At 47.1% G+C, this 15,857-nt stretch overlaps 1 protein-coding gene across 1 annotated transcript in view; it reads right to left on the reverse strand.

The window, feature by feature from the left end:
• The window catches only part of NOTUM (notum, palmitoleoyl-protein carboxylesterase), an 89,390-nt gene extending 85,220 nt beyond the window's left edge, over positions 1-4,170 (reverse strand). The window contains exon 1 of the mRNA XM_089669761.1: positions 3,537-4,170. The gene's annotated coding sequence lies outside the window, so the exon portion shown is untranslated. The remainder of the gene's footprint in view (positions 1-3,536) is intronic.
• Positions 4,171-15,857: the final 11,687 nt, after the last annotated feature.

Genomic DNA, 15,857 nt, shown 5'->3' on the forward strand with positions numbered 1-15,857 from the left:
AGAACATCTGGCAACTATGCATTTCTAAAACTAGCCTACGGGTTTGCTGGCATCTATGTAATCCTCATAGCTAGCCTGCGGGACAGTGGGCAACTATGAAATCTCTATGGCTAGCCTAGAGAACAGTTGGCAACTAGGTAACCTCTATAGCCAGCCTACGGGACAGTGGGCAACTAGGTAACCTCTATAGCCAGCCTACGGGACAGTGGGCAACTAGGTAACCTCTATAGCCAGCCTACGGGACAGTGGGCAACTAGGTAACCTCTATAGCCAGCCTACGGGACAGTGGGCAACTAGGTAACCTCTATAGCCAGCCTACGGGACAGTGGGCAACTAGGTAACCTCTATAGCCAGCCTACGGGACAGTGGGCAACTAGGTAACCTCTATAGCCAGCCTACGGGACAGTGGGCAACTAGGTAACCTCTATAGCCAGCCTACGGGACAGTGGGAAACTAGGTAACCTCTATAGCCAGCCTACGGGACAGTGGGCAACTAGGTAACCTCTATAGCCAGCCTACGGGACAGAGGGCAACTAGGTAACCTCTATAGCCAGCCTACGGGACAGAGGGCAACTAGGTAACCTCTATAGCCAGCCTACGGGACAGAGGGCAACTAGGTAACCTCTATAGCCAGCCTACGGGACAGTGGGCAACTAGGTAACCTCTATAGCCAGCCTACGGGACAGAGCGCAACTAGGTAACCTCTATAGCCAGCCTACGGGACAGTGGGCAACTAGGTAACCTCTATAGCCAGCCTACGGGACAGAGGGCAACTAGGTAACCTCTATAGCCAGCCTACGGGACAGAGGGCAACTAGGTAACCTCTATAGCCAGCCTACGGGACAGTGGGCAACTAGGTAACCTCTATAGCCAGCCTACGGGACAGTGAGCAACTAGGTAACCTCTATAGCCAGCCTACGGGACAGAGCGCAACTAGGTAACCTCTATAGCCAGCCTACGGGACAGTGGGCAACTAGGTAACCTCTATAGCCAGCCTACGGGACAGAGGGCAACTAGGTAACCTCTATAGCCAGCCTACGGGACAGAGGGCAACTAGGTAACCTCTATAGCCAGCCTACGGGACAGTGGGCAACTAGGTAACCTCTATAGCCAGCCTACGGGACAGAGGGCAACTAGTAACCTCTATAGCCAGCCTACGGGACAGTGGGCAACTAGGTAACCTCTATAGCCAGCCTACGGGACAGAGGGCAACTAGGTAACCTCTATAGCCAGCCTACGGGACAGTGGGCAACTAGGTAACCTCTATAGCCAGCCTACGGGACAGTTGGCAACTAGGTAACCTCTATAGCCAGCCTACGGGACAGTCGGCAACTATGCAACCTTTATAGCCAGCCTACAGAACAGTTGGCAACTATGCAATCTCTTTGGCTTGCGCATGGGACAGTAGGCAACTACATAAGCTCTATAGTTAGCCTAAAGGAAAGTGGCAAACTGTACAATCTCTATGGCTATCCTGCAGAACATCTGGCAACTATGCATTTCTAAAACTAGCCTATGGGTTTGCTGGCATCTACAGTATCTAATCCTCATAGCTAGCCTGCAGGACAGTAGGCAACTATATAATTTCTAAGGGCTAGCCTAGAGAACAGTTGGCAACTATGTAAGCTCCACAGCTTTCCCATGGTACAGTGGGCACCTATGTAACCTCTACAGCTAGCCTACAGGACAGTGGGCAACTATGCAATCTCTATAGCTTGCATATGGGACAGTGGACAACTATGTAACCTTTATAGTTAGCCTAAAGGACAGTGGTAAACTGTATAATCTCTATGTCTATCCTGTAGAACATCTGGCAACTATGCATTACTAAAACTAGCCTGCAGGATCGCTGGCATCTATGTAATCCTCATAGCTAGCCTACAGGACAGTGGGCAACTATGTGATCTCTATGGCTAGCCTAGAGAACAGTTGGGAACTATGTAATCTCTTAAACTTCTCCATGGGACACTAGGCAACTATGTAATCTCTTAAACTTGCCCATGGGACACTAGGCAACTATGTAATCTCTATAGCAAGCCTAAGGGACAGTGGCAACCTATATAAGCTCTATGGCTATCCTGCAGAAGAGTTGGCAACTATCGGTAAGGCTGGCTATACATTACACAATTTTCTTTAAATTTTTTTAGATTTACCAAAAACAATATAATTTGGAGGTCAAAACTAACAACACTTCCAATTGTATTGAATTAGGCAGGCTCTTGCACTACATAGTTGAAGGTTAATCTAAAGGAAATTGGGCAGAAATTGGACAGAAAATTGTATAGTGTATGGCCAGCCTAAGACTAGCCTGCATAACAGCTGGCAACTAAATAACGTCTATAGCTAACCTATGGGACAGTGGGCAACAATGTAATATCTATAGCTAGTCTACTAGAAAGTTGGCAACTATGTAATCTTATAGCCGGCAACTATGAAATCTCAATAGCTAGTCTATGAGACAGCTGGCAACTATGTAACCTTTAGGGCTAGCCTACAGGACAGCTGGCAACTATGTAACCTTTATGGCTAGCCTATGGGACAGTGGGCAACTATGTAACCTTTATAGCTAGCCTATGGGACAGTGGGCAACTATGCAACCTCTATAGCTAGTCTACTAGACAGATGGCAACTAGGTAATCTTATAGCTAGTCTATGAGACAGCTGGCAACTATGTAATCTTTACAGCTAGCCTACGGGACAACTGGCAACTATGTAACCTCTATAGCTAGCCTATGGGACAGTGGGCAACTATGTAACCTCTATAGCTAGCCTATGGGACATTGGGCAACTATGTAACCTCTATAGCTAGCCTATGGGACAGTGGGCAACTATGTAACCTCTATAGCTAGCCTATGGGACAGTGGGCAACTATGCAACCTTGCTAGATTATGGGACAGTGGGCAACTATGCAACCTCTATAGCTAGCCTATGGGACAGTGGGCAACCTCTGTAGCTAGCCTATGGGACAGTGGGCAACTATGCAACCTTGCTAGCTTATGGGACAGTGGGCAACTATATAATCTTATAGCTAGTCTACTAGACAGTTGGCAACTATGTAATCCTTCAGCTAGTCTATGAGACAGCTGGCAACTATGTAATCTTTACGGCTAGCCTACTAGAAAGTTCGCAACTATGTAATCTTATAGCCAGCAACTATGAAATCTCTATAGCGAGTCTATGAGACAGCTCGCAACTATGTAATCTTTACGGCTAGCCTACAGGACAGCTGGCAATTATGTAACCTCTATAGCTAGCCTATGGAACAGTGGGCAACTGTGCAATCTCTATAGCTAGCCTATGGGACAGTGGGCAACTGTGCAACCTCTATAGCTAGCCTATGGGACAGTGGGCAACTGTGCAACCTCTATAGCTAGCCTATGGGACAGTGGGCAACTGTGCAACCTCTATAGCTAGCCTATGGGACAGTGGGCAACTATGTAATCGCTATAGCTAGTCTACTAGACAGTTGGCAACTATGTAATCTTATAGCTAGTCTACAGGACAGCTAGCAACTAGGTAATGAGAGAAATAGGTACCTTGTCAATTGCAGGGCACTGATCTCCAAAGTGGGGCACTCTTCTTTCGCAGCTTTTTCAGTAGAGTCCAAGGTCAACCACAGGGATGGACAGGTGCAGATGAACCAGTTCCTTGCAAAAGTTGAGGAAAGACAAGATGAAATCCACTCTGCTCAACCTCCCAATGGAGCCGTCCTAAGGTCAGCCTAAGGGGAGCCCAGTCCTAAATTCAATGGGAAGTGGAACTTCTACAACTGCAGAGGGTCCTGGCGAGCCCCTATAAATGCTGCTTATGAATGAAGCCACCTTTGATGGATGGATGGAGGTGGGTGGGAAGGTGATCTCATCCAAGGGGAGATAGGCTGGGATCTATTTGATCCCCTCTCCAGTTACAGATCTGCACCAAGCAATGCCTGCTCAGGGCTCAGCAGACTGAGTGTGTGTGAAGCTCCGGATCTGGGGATTTGGAATAAACTGCACTAAGGGGGCAGGAGGAGGGGGCTTTAAATTAACCCTTCAAGGGCAGCCTGGACCTCCCCTTCCCAAAGGCTTGCCATTTCCTCATTAAAGAGCCGTTAAAGTCATCAGGGAGAAGTCACTTAGGGGTCTTTAGTGGGTAAATAGCAGGTAACTTGAGAGGAGCTGAAAAGGCAAAAAAAAAAAGTTACAAAGGACTGAATAACTGCTGCTGATTAGATCAAGCAAGTCCCACATCCGTCCCAGCAGAGACTGAGATGAAGGGGAGGAGGAGGGCTCTGGAGGGGAGGGGGCCTGGACTACACACTGGAGATATTCCTAATAAAATAGCGCAGGGGGGTCAGGAGCACCTAGGCCCATCATTCCAGGGGGACACCTTTTTTTTTTTTTTCTTTTATCTTGTGAGGAGCTAAGACCTGGATATATTTAATGCAATGATTCTGAGAATCGCGTCTGGCGATCGCGCTTGTTGCAGCTTACCTCTTTTGCGGCAACGTGCATCAGAAGTGCTTGTTATTATTATTTATTACAGGTACTTATATTGCGCCGTCAATTTACACAATTTACATATATATTGTGCATTCACATCAGTCCCTAACCCTCAAGGGGTGTATAATGTAGGGGCAGACTGACAACTCATGGGGCCCCCGGGCAATAGGGGATCATGGGGCCCCTGTGTCCTTACCCAAACTCAAAAAAGCCTATGAAAAAAGTACCAGGGGCATCTCATGGGGCCCCCTACTGACCCCGGGTCCTCGGGCAGTGCCCGAGTTTCCAAATGGTCAGTCCGCCCCTGGTATAATGTAAGGTCCCTAACTCACATTCATACATAAACATACTAGGGACAATTTAGACAGGAGCCAATTCACCTATTATTATGCAGGCCATAGACGGGTCAAAAACCAGCTGTTTAAAAAAAAAAAAAAAAAAATCGGTCGTTCAATAGGCTGATGTTACCACCAATAGTAAAAAAAATCGGCTGATTTTCAACCCGTCTACGGCCGGCATTTAATTACTTCTGTCCCTTGCAGAGAGCTCCACTATTATATTTGACATGAGAAAGTATTGCGGTTGCAACAATGTATCCATTTCAGATACAGATGTTTTTATTCAGATACAAATAGATACATTGTTGCAACCACAATACTTTTTCATGTCAAATATATTAGCGGATTGGAATTCTTCTTCTTCTTATTATTATTATACAGTATTTATAAAGCGCCAATAGTTCGCTCAGCGCTCTACATTACAAAGGGGGACAGAACATGTGACAGAACAATACCAATACAATGCAAAAGGGGGGATTGAGGGCCCTGCTCTTTGGAGCTTACAATCTAGGAGGGAGGGGATGGTGGCACAGGAGGAGATAGCTGTGGGGTATGGAGTGGTAGGAAGAGTGGAGGAGGTCGGCAAGTTAGCAGGGGGTGGGGTAGGCTTCCCTGAAGAGATGGGTTTTCAGGGTGCGCCTAAAGGAGAGGAGAGTAGGTGATAATCTGATGGGTTGGGGCAGGGAGTTCCAGAGGATGGGTGACACCCTGGAGAAGTCTTGGAGGCGGGCATGGGAGGAGGAGATTTTTCTTCTTTTTTTTCTTCTTCTTCTTTTTCTTCTTGTTGCAGGTCACTGCTCATGCGCAGATTTTTTATCTGTAAAACGATCGGCCGATTTGCCCATCGTTGCTGGGAAAATCGGCCGATCAGCAAAATTGGCTGATTTTTTTCCAACTTCACCGATAAAAACAAATGTGCCAAAACCCTGAAAAACGGCCGATTAATTAACCCACTAACGGTGTGAAAATTGGCCAATTTTTTTTTCCGGCAGAAAAATGGCCGATTTTCGACCCGTCTATGGCCTGCATTAGTCCCTAATGCCCCGTACACACGATTAGAAAGTCGTACAAAAATTTTTGCGGAACCACTGATCAAACGATTTTCACTTCATTGATGAGCAGGATGTTTTAACCGATAACGATATTGTGAACGAAAAAATCCGGTTGAACAACAGTGAAAAATGTTGTCGTTTCGCATAAGAACTACTGATTTTCTATGCGGCGGTATGACGGTTGTACAGAAAAAAATCATGCATGAGCGGAAACAGAAGATGACCCGGATGTGTATGTCCAAAGAATCTTCGTAAACACGAACGAAAAATCCAAATGTTAAAAGTAGATCGGCCTAATGAGATAATGAAACCAGAATTCTGCAGATTAAATTTTATGTATCACTATTTATGTATATAGGTCATGTAATAAATGATATTATACTCATTGCTGGTCATTGTTGTGTATATCGATCGTTCTGGCCGGAAGGGCGTGGCTACAAGGTCACACGCACACCGCATCTCTTCCACTTGTATGGAAGACGTCAACACTACGTATTGCCCGACAAAAGATTTTTTTAGATTGGTTAATGTGGGTCACGATTTCGACCAACGGTCGTCGGATAACCGATTGGTCGATTTTCTAATCGTGTATTCCCACCTTTACCCTCAAGGGGCGTACAATCTAAGGTCCCTAACTCACATTCATACATATACATACTAGGGCCAATTTAGACAGGAGCCAATTCACCTACCAGCATGTCTTTGGAGTGTATAATATTTTCAACAGGCGTCTTTATTGTGTTGACAATTTATACTTTACATTTTGTACGTTCACACTGGCCCCGACCCTCAAGGAACTTCCAGTCTAAGGTCCCTATTACCCTAGGCTCACACCTATGCAGATTACAGATGACGTTTTTTCTTTTGTTTTTGTTTTGTTTTGTTTTTAACATGCTTTGGGCAGCACAGTGGCTCACTGGTTAGCACTTCTGCCTGGCAGTACTAGGGTCGTTGGTTTGAATCCCAGCCACAGCACCTCCTACCTGGAGTTTGCATGTTCTCCCTGTGCCTGCGTGGGTTTCTATAGCTTGCGTATCTAATCCTCATAGCTAGCATAGAGAACAGTTGGCAACTATGTAAGCTCCACAGCTTTCCCATGGTACAGTGGGCACCTATGTAACCTCTACAGCTAGCCTACAGGACAGTGGGCAACTATGCAATCTCTATAGTTAGCCTAAAGGACAGTGGTAAACTGTATAATCTCTATGGCTATCCTGCAGAACATCTGCATTACTAAAACTAGCCTACAGGATCGCTGGCATCTATGTAATCCTCATAGCTAGCCTACAGGACAGTGGGCCTGTGTGGGTTTCCTCCGGGTACTCTGATTTCCTCCCACACTCCAAAGACATGCTGGTAGGTTAATTGGCTCCTGCCCCCCGCCCCCTCTATTGTACAGCGCTGAGCAAATCCTTTGGCGCTATATAAACTCGATGTAATAATAATAATAATAACATATATACTCAATATGAATAAATGTCTGATGATAGATCCACATTAATTATATAGAAATCAGACTACAAACTTACCTCATCCCTCATATATCGTATAAAGAACAACAGAAAAAACTAAATGAGACTTTACTGGTACTGGACAACCCTGTTGTGGGGCAGGGAATACCCCACAACAACCCTGTTGTCCGTTTTCTGTACCAGTAAAGTCCCATTTGTTTTTTTCTGTGGTTCTTTATAAGATCCACATTACAGCAATGTCAGTAAACTGAATAAAGCTGTATCTGTAGAGAAGAATGTAAAACTCCCCCCTTATATGAGCTAAAATCTCTCCACATAGTGAAATGCCCTATTAAACAGTTGTCACCAGAACTGGTGTCCCCATTGGAAGATTTCCTCGTACTTCCTGTTCCAGTGACAACTGTAAAATGTTGGGTAGTTCATCACTCAGGACAAAGGAAGAGGGTAAATCTCACACTTTTGGACAGAAGAGGTCAATACAGATGACAATAACAAATGGGTCCCGATTGTGTAATCCTTGGTATATCTCATTACCGCGTCATTTGCTTAGCCGCAAGAAAGTCGATCGCACATTAAAAAAAAAAGCCTAGGAAGAAATCCGACAGACGCTGTGTCTAGCCACTGACGCAGGACACATCTGTTTATCAATGTACCTTATGTAAAAATCATCATGCAAATAGTTCCGGAATGCGGGAGTTATTTGTGTTCGGATTTGGCTAAAACCGTCATTGTCTGGATTCCTGGAACTGGCCATTATGCAAAAAACATATACATCCTCAGCCCATGGGTTCGCGCATCTTGCATATTTATATTGACAGTAAATACTTGTTCACGCGTGCACAAAAAAAAACAAAACGCGTGGATCCCACATAAAAAGTATGTATGTAACGCTTACATGCCGCCATCGCTACAGCGCACGTGGCCTCTACTGGCCACCACTGCTGCTTGAGGCTCACATTGTGTAGTGATTGCACACTTGTGATAGATAGAAGCCACTCAGCAACCTTCTCTGGCTGGGATGCAGGCAGCTTCAGTTGCTAAGCATTCTTCCGTTGCTAGGATGCAGGCAGTTATGCCGCCTAGCATACTTTGTTGCTAGGATGCAGCTCGCTCTTGTACTATAATAGCGTATTTTTCACTGTGTGCTATAGGCATGTAAATGTTAGTGGCTTCTGCTATCTAGAGTCCTTTTGTTGTTAGGATGCAGGTGGCTTCATTTCCAAGCCTTCCTCTGTTGCTAGGATGCAGGCAGTTCTGCTGCTTAGAGTCCTCTGTGTCTATGATGCAGATGGCTCATGTACTCTAATAGGGTAAATTTCACTGTGTGCTATAGGCATGTAAATGTTAGTGGCTTCTGCTATCTAGAGTTCTTTTGTTGCTATGATGCAGGTGGCTTCATTTCCAAACCTTCCTCTGTTGCTAGGATGCAGGCAGTTCTGCTGCTTAGAGTCCTCTGTGGCTATGATGCAGATGGCTCGTGTACTCTAATAGCATATTTTTCACTGTGTGCTATAGGCATGTAAATGTTAGTGGCTTCTGCCATCTAGAGTTCTTTTGTTGCTAGGATGCAGGTGGCTTCATTTCCAAGCCTTCCTCTGTTGCTAGGATGCAGGCAGTGCTGTTGCTTAGAGTCCTTTGTTGCTAGGATGCAGATGGCTCCTGTACTCCAATTGCGTATTTTTCACTGTGTGCTATAGGCATGTGAATGTAAGTTGCTTCTGCTATCTAGAGTCCTCTGTTGCTATGATGCAGATGGCTTGTGTACTCCAACAGGGTATTTTTAACTGAGTAATAGGCATGTACATGTTAGTTGCTTCTGCTATCTAGAGTCCTTTTGTTGTTAGGATGCAGGTGGCTTCATTTCCAAGCCTTCCTCTGTTGCTAGGATGCAGGCAGTTCTGCTTCTTAGGGTCCTTTGTTGCTAGGATGCAGATGGCTCGTGTACTCCAATAGGGTATTTTTCACTGTGTGATATAGGCATGTAAATGTTAGCAACTTCTGCTATCTACGGTCCTTTTGTTGCTAGGATGCAGGTGGTTTCGTTTCCAAGCCTTCCTCTGTTACTAGGATGCAGGCAGTTCTGCTGCTTAGAGTCCTTTGTTGCTAGAATGCAGGCAGCTTTTCCTAATTAACCTGCTTTGTTGCTAGAATGCAGGCTCCAATACAGTACTTTGTCACTGTACATTATATGCAGGTTAACATTAGTGGCTTCTGCTACCTAGAGTCATTTTGTTGCTAGGATGCAGGTGGCTTCATTTGACAATTCTTCTTCTTTTGCTAGGATGCAGGCAGTTCTTAGCTTGCTTTTGTTGCTAGGGCGCCGGTGGCTTTGTCTGCCAAACATTCTTCTGTTGCTACGAGGCAGCTTCTCCTGCCTAGCCTGCTTGGTTGCTAGTATGCAGACAGCTGTTGTACTCGAACACAGTACTTTTTGCTTATCATTGCATTGTATACGCATTTAAATATTAGTGGCTTTTGCCACCTAGTGTCAGTTTGTTGCTGGGATGCAGGTGGCTTCAATTGACAATTATTCTTCCGTTGCTAAGATGCAGGCTTTTCTGCCACCTAGCTTCCTTTTGTTGCTAGGACGCAGTTGGCTTTGGCTGCTAAACATTCTTCTGTTGCTAGGATGCAGGCAGCTTCTACTGCTTATAAAATTATAAACACTCCACAGCGCAAATAAATTATATGTAAAAATTTAAATACTATAAATAAAAGTCCAAAAAAAAAATAGAGTCCACACAAAATTGTTTTATCAAAATATATGAATTGTGCTCAATCCCAAAAAAAAGTGCTCCAAAATTTTCTTCAAACAAATGTGCTCACACCATCCATGAGTAATGCTCCATCCCCACTCAGCAGATGGAATCAGGGGCGGACTGACAACTCATGGGGCCCCCGGGCAATAGGGGATCATGGGGCCCCTTTGTCCTTGCCCAAACTCAAAAAAGCCTATGAAAAAGGTACCAGGGGCATCTCATGGGGCCCCCTACCAACCCCGGGCCCTTGGGCAGTGCCCGAGTTTCCAAATGGTCAGTCCGCCCCTGGGTGGAATGGACTCTTTGCTGATATGGCACAAGAGCCAAACAAGCATAAAGAGACTGGGCGTGTCCTCCCAGATAACTCTGTACTCAATATCCTCCAGAAACGACTCCCACGATTGGACGACAGTGGAAAACAAAACAACAAATAGTGCAATACTGTAAAAAATCTTTAATTTTAAAAAAGGCTGCTTTCTATGCACTCACATGTTTAAAAATTATTATTATTATACAGGATTTATATAGCGCCAACAGTTTGCTCAGCGCTTTACAATATAACAGGAGACAATACAGCAACAATACAGTTCAATACAAGAGGGATAGGAGGGCCCTGATCCTTGGAGCTTACAATCTAGGAGGGAGGGGCTAGTGGTACAAAAGGTAATAACTGTGGGGGATGGAGTGGTTGGAAGAGTAGAGGATTCCAGTATTAGCAGAGGGTGGGATAGGCTTCCCTGAAGAGATAGGTTTTCAGTGATCGCCTAAAAAGCCAGTAGAGTAGGCGATAGTCTGATAGATTGGGGTAGGGAGTTCCAGAGGATGGGGGAAGCCCTGGAGAAGTCCTGAATATGAGCATGGGAGGAGGAGACAAGGGAGCTAGAGAGTAGGAGGTCTTGCGAGGAGCAGAGAGTACGGTTTGGGTGATATTTAGAGACAAGATCGGTGATGTAATTTGGGGCAGAGTTATGAACGGCTTTATATGTCATTGTTAGTGTTTTGAATCTTATCCGTTGGGCAACTGGGAGCCAGTGGAGGGATTGGCAGAGAGGGGTGGAGGACACTGGATGGAGGCCAGTGGAGGGATTGGCAGAGAGGGGTGGAGGACACTGAGTGGAGGCCAGTGGAGGGATTGGCAGAGAGGGATGGAGGACACTGAGAGGAGGCCAGTGGAGGGATTGGCAGAGAGGGATGGAGGACACTGAGTGGAGGCCAGTGGAGGGATTGGCAGAGAGGGGTGGAAGAAACTGAGTGGAGGCCAGTGGAGGGATTGGCAGAGAGGGGTGGAGGACACTGAGTGGAGGTCAGTGGAGGGGTGGAGGACACTGAGTGGAGGCCAGTGGAGGGATTGGCAGAGAGGGGTGGAGGACACTGAGTGGAGGTCAGTGGAGGGATTGGCAGAGAGAGGTGGAGGACACTGAGTGGAGGCCAGTGGAAGAATTGGCAGATAGGGGTGGAGGACACTGAGTGGAGGCCAGTGGAAGAATTGGCAGGGAGGGGTGGCAGAAACAGAACGGTTAGTGAGGTGGATGAGTCTGGCAGCAGCATTCATGATAGACTGAAGAGGGGATAGCCTGCGATGAGGTCGGACAATGAGGAGGGAGTTACAATAGTCATGGCGAGAGATAACCAGGGAGTGAATAAGTTGCTTAGTGGTGTCCGGGGTTAGGAGCGATCATGCACTCAGGCTTTCATAATAGGCACAAAGGCTCATATTATAGGGCTCATTTCCATTTGTAGAAGTGGACTGGCAAAAATAGATCAAAATCCCTTCCAAACAGCAGGAAATCACTCTGGAACGCCGCAAACCAGTATGCGTTCCACTCACCAGAAGTGACGTCACCACGCACCCACCGGATATACGTAGCTGTCATCTCTGTTCCGTAGCGGCTCCTCCTCTGACCCGCTGTTGACTCACTGACAGTCCCATTCACTTTAATGGGACGGTTGGTGATGCGGCAGGGACACAACCAGGTGAGGAACCTGACGGCAGCAGGTGAGTGGATGTCCGCTAACAGGCGCTGCCATGATGGATCTGGTTGGTTGGGATTTAGGAAGTGGCACATAATTGTGAAGTGGAAGGAAAATGACGAATAGTTTTCAACATTTGTTACAAATAAATCTGTGAAAAGAGTGGCGGCATTTGTATTCGGCCCCCCGGAGTCAATACTTTGTAGGACCCCCTTTTGCTGCAATTCCAGCTGCAAGTCTTTTTGGGGACGTCTCTACCAGCTTTGCACATCTAGAGAGGGACATTTCTGCCCATTCTTCTTTGCAGAATCGCTCAAGCTCTGTTATTGGATGGAGAGCGTCTGGGAACAGCAATATGCTTTGATTGGAACCATTCCATTGTAGCTCTGGCTGGATATTTCGGGTCGTTGTCCTGCTGGAAGGTGAACCTCCGCCCCGGTCTCCAGTCTTCTGCAGACTCTAACAGGTTTTCTTCTAAGCTTGCCCTGTATTTGGCGCCATCCATCTTCCCATCAACTGTGACCAGCTTCCCTGTCCCTGCTGAAGCAAAGAATCCCCACAACATAATGCTGCCACCACCATGTTTCACGGTGGGGATGGTGTGCTCAGGGTGATGTGCAGTGTTAGTTTTCCACCACACATAGCGTTTTGCTTTTAAGCCAAAAAGTTCACGTTTGGTCTCATCTGACCAGAAAACCTTCTTCCACATGTTTGCTGTGTCCCCCACATACATGGCTTCCTGCAAACTGCAAACGGGACTTCTTATGGATTTCTTCCAACAATGGCTTTCTTCTTGCCACAAAGGCCAGATTTGTGGAGTGCATGACTAATAGTTGTCCTGTGGACAGATTCTCCCACCTGAGCTGTGGATCTCTGCAGCTCCTCCAGAGTTCCCATGAGCCTCCTGGCTGCTTCTCTGATGAATGTGCTCCTTTTCCGGCCTATCAGTTTAGGTCAGTGGTTCTCAACCTTTCTAATGCCGCGACCCCTTAATACAGTTCCTCATGTTGTGGTGACCCCCAACCATAAAATTATTTTCGTTGCTACTTCATAACTGTAATTTTGCAGTGGGAGGAGTAGTGCCATGTCATTGGTGTCAGTGGAAGGAGTAGTGCCCCATCACTGATGTCAGTGGGATGAATAGTGCCCCATCGTTGGTATCAGTGGAAGGAATAGTGCCCCATCATTGGTATCAGTGGGAGGAATAGTGCCCCATCATTGGTATCAGTGGGAGGAATAGTGTCCCATCATTGGTATCAGTGTGAGGAATAGTGCCCCATCATTGGTGTCAGTGGGAGGAATAGTGTCCCATCATTGGTATCAGTGGGAGGAATAGTGCCCCATCATTGGTGTCAGTTGTAGGAATAGTGCCCCATCATTGGTATCAGTGGGAGGAATAGTGCCCCATCATTGGTATCGGTGGGAGGAATAGTGCCCCATCATTGGTATCAGTGGGAGGAATAGTGCCCCATCATTGGTATCAGTGGGAGGAATAGTGCCCCATCATTGGTGTCAGTGGGAGGAATAGTGCCCCATCGTTGGTATCAGTGGGAGGAATAGTGCCCCATCACTGATGTCAGTGGGATGAATAGTGCCCCATCACTGGTGTCAGTGGGAGGAATAGTGCCCCATCACTGGTGTCAGTGGGAGGAATAGAGCCCCATCACTGGTGTCAGTGGGAGGAATAGTGCCCCATCACTGGTGTCAGTGGGAGGAATAGTGCCCCATCGTTGGTGTCAGTGGGAGGAATAGTGCCCCATCGTTGGTGTCAGTGGGAGGAATAGTGCCCCATCATTGGTATCAGTGGGAGGAATAGTGCCCCATCGTTGGTATCAGTGGGAGGAATAGTGCCCCATCGTTGGTATCAGTGGGAGGAATAGTGCCCCATCGTTGGTGTCAGTGGGAGGAATAGTGCCCCATCGTTGGAGTCAGTGGGAGGAATAGTGCCCCATCATTGGTGTCAGTGGGAGGAATAGTGCCCCATCATTGGTGTCAGTGGGAGGAGTAGTGCCCCATCATTGGTGTCAGTGGGGGGAGTAGTGCCCCATCATTGGTGTCAGTGGGAGGAATAGTGCTCCATCACTGGTGTCAGTGGGGGGAGTAGTGCCCCATCACTGGTGTCAGTGGGAGGAGTAGTGCTCCATCACTGGTGTCAGTGGGAGGAATAGTGCCACATCATTGGTGTCAGTGGGAGGAATAGTGCCCCATCATTGGTGTCAGTGGGGGGAGTAGTGCCCCATCATTGGTGTCAGTGGGAGAAATAGTGCCCCATCACTGGTGTCAGTGGGGGGAGTAGTGCCCCATCACTGTTGTCAGTGGGAGTAGTGCCCCATCACTGGTGTCAGTGGGAGGAATAGTGCCACATCATTGGTGTCAGTGGGAGGAATAGTGCCCCATCATTGGTGTCAGTGGGAGGAATAGTGCCCCATCATTGATGTCAGTGTGGTGGAGGGGAGAATAGTGCCCCATCATTGGGGTCAGGGGGGGGTGGGAAATAGTGCCCCATCGTTGGTGTCAGTGGGGGGAGGAATAGTGCCCCATCGTTGGTGTCAGTGGGGGGAGGAATAGTGCCCCATCGTTGGTGTCAGTGGGGGGAGGAATAGTGCCACATCGTTGGTGTCAGTGGGGGGAGGAATAGTGCCCCATCGTTGGTGTCAGTTGGGGGAGGAATAGTGCCCCATCGTTGGTGTCAGTGGGGGGAGGAATAGTGCCCCATCGTTGGTGTCAGTGGGGGGAGGAATAGTGCCCCATCGTAGGTATTAGTGACACAAATGATGGGGCACTATTCCTCCCACTGACACCAATGATACTTACTTTGCTGACCCCTGCTCCAGCCTGGGCTCGCTCTCTCACTTACCTGTCAGCTGTCTTCCTTCTCTGGCCGCTCTCCTCTTCACTCGCTCCGGCAGCTCCTTCGATCTTCTTTGATGTACGCGCGCTGCCGCTCGGCTCCTCCTTTCCAAGCTCCACCTCCTCGCCGGTGATTGGCCGCCTGTGTGCCTCTCCTGAGCTACAGTTCCGGTGGCCAATCAGCGGCGAGGAGGCGGAGCTGCTGAGCGATCCCGGAGGTGTGGCCAGGTGACAGGAGCAGCGTATCATCCCGCCCACACATCGCCTGAGACGGAGGAGCGGTGTCTCGGTTCCTAAGACCATCAGAAATATGTGTTTTCCGATGGTCTTAGGCGACCCCTGGGAAATGGTCGATCGACCCCCAAAGGGGTCGCGACCCCCAGGTTGAGAACCGCTGGTTTAGGTGGACGGCCATGTCTTGGTAGGTTTGTAGTTGTGCCATACTCTTTCCATTTTCAGATGATGGATTGAACAGTGCTCTGTGAGATGGTCAAAGCTTGTGATATTTTTTTATAACCTAACCCTGCTTTAAACTTCTCCACAACTTTATCCCTGACCTGTCTGGTGAGTTATTTGGCCTTCATGATGCTGTTTGTTCACTAATGTTCTCTAACAAACCTCTGAGGGCTTCACAGAACAGCTGTATTTATACTGAGATTACATGACACACAGCTGGACACTATTTACTAATTAGGTGACTTCGGAAGGCAATTGGTTCCACTAGATTTTAGTTAGGGGGTATCAGAATAAAGGGGGCTGAAAACAAATGCACATCACATTTTTCAGATATTTATTTGTAAACATTTTTGAAAACCACTTATTTTCCTTCCCCTTCACAATTATGTACCACTTTGTGTAGAAAATTGCAAGGGACTTCAAGGCACTGTATGTATATACATATATAGAAATAAAATATATAAAGTGTATGTATGTA

The sequence above is a fragment of the Staurois parvus genome, unplaced genomic scaffold (genome assembly GCF_062004578.1).
Source record: "Staurois parvus isolate SC_StPar_1 unplaced genomic scaffold, SC_StPar_1.0 ptg000003l, whole genome shotgun sequence".
Lineage (NCBI taxonomy): Eukaryota > Metazoa > Chordata > Amphibia > Anura > Ranidae > Staurois > Staurois parvus.